Genomic DNA, 1,856 nt, shown 5'->3' on the forward strand with positions numbered 1-1,856 from the left:
CTTCTACTGCTGGGTGCGCTCGCTGCGCACGCGGTCCTCGTGGCCCATCGGTGTCCTCACCGGTGTCGCCTACGGCTACATGGTGGCGGCGTGGGGCGGCTACATTTTCGTGCTCAACATGGTTGCCATGCATGCCGGCATATCATCGATGGTGGACTGGGCCCGCAACACGTACAACCCGTCGCTGCTGCGTGCATACACGCTGTTCTACGTCGTCGGCACCGCCATCGCCGTGTGCGTGCCGCCAGTGGGGATGTCGCCCTTCAAGTCGCTGGAGCAGCTGGGTGCACTGCTGGTGCTTGTCTTCCTGTGTGGACTGCAGGCGTGCGAGGTGTTTCGCGCACGCGCCGGTGTCGAGGTTCGCTCTCGCGCGAACTTCAAGATCCGCGTGCGCGTCTTCAGCGTGATGGCTGGCGTGGCTGCGCTTGCGATCGCGGTGCTGGCACCGACGGGGTACTTCGGGCCCCTTTCGGTCCGTGTGCGTGCGCTGTTCGTGGAGCACACGCGCACTGGCAATCCGCTGGTCGACTCGGTCGCCGAGCACCGCAAGACGAGTCCGGAAGCGTACGCATTTTTTCTGGACTTCACCTACCCGATGTGGCTGCTCGGCACAGTATTGCAGCTGTTCGGTGCAGGGATGGGGTCACGGAAGGAGGCGCGGTTGTTTATGGGGCTGTACTCACTCGCCACCTACTACTTTTCAGATCGTATGTCACGCTTGATGGTGCTGGCTGGTCCGGCGGCTGCCGCTATGGCGGCAGGAATCCTGGGCATCGTGTACGAATGGTGTTGGGCGCAGCTGACCGGCTGGGCATCTCCGAGCCTCTCTGCTGTTGGCAGCAAAGGCACGGACGGCTTTGACAACCATATAGGAAAAACTCAGACGCAGTCCAGCACCGCAAACCGTAACCGTGGTGTGCGAGCTCATGCTGTTGCCGCTGTAAAGTCGATGAAGGCAGCTGTGGACCTTCTTCCGCTGGTGTTGCGAGCTGGCGTCGCTGTGGCCATCCTTGCTGTCACCGTTGGTACGCCGTACGTCTCTCAGTTCCAGGTTCGTTGTATTCAGTCTGCGTACTCCTTTGCTGGCCCGCGTATCGTGTTCCAGACGCAGCTGCACACCGGCGAGCAAGTGATAGTGAAGGACTACCTGCGCAGCTATATCTGGCTGCGCGACAACACGCCAGAGGACGCGCGCATTTTGGCCTGGTGGGACTACGGCTACCAGATCACAGGCATCGGCAACCGCACCTCGCTGGCCGATGGCAACACCTGGAACCACGAGCACATCGCCACCATCGGCAAGATGCTGACGTCGCCCGTGGCGAAGGCGCACTCGCTGGTGCGCCACATGGCCGACTACGTCCTAATCTGGGCTGGGCAGAGCGGTGACCTGATGAAGTCACCGCACATGGCGCGCATCGGCAACAGTGTGTACCACGACATCTGCCCCCACGACCCGCTGTGCCAGCAATTTGGCTTTTACAGAAATGATTACAGTCGCCCAACACCGATGATGCGGGCGTCGCTGCTGTACAACCTGCACGAGGTCGGGAAAACAAAGGGCGTGAAGGTGGACCCGTCTCTCTTTCAGGAGGTGTACTCGTCCAAGTACGGCCTGGTGCGCGTCTTCAAGGTCATGAACGTGAGCGAGGAGAGCAAGGAGTGGGTTGCTGACCCGGCAAACCGCGTGTGCCACCCGCCCGGGTCGTGGATCTGCCCCGGGCAGTACCCGCCGGCGAAGGAGATCCAGGAGATGCTGGCACACCGCGTCCCCTTCGATCAGGTGGGCAAGGACAAGAAGGACAAGGAGGCGTACCACAAGGCGTACATGGAACGCAGCAGAACGCTGGGTGAAG

This window comes from Leishmania donovani, chromosome 35 (genome assembly GCF_000227135.1).
Source record: "Leishmania donovani BPK282A1 complete genome, chromosome 35".
Lineage (NCBI taxonomy): Eukaryota > Euglenozoa > Kinetoplastea > Trypanosomatida > Trypanosomatidae > Leishmania > Leishmania donovani.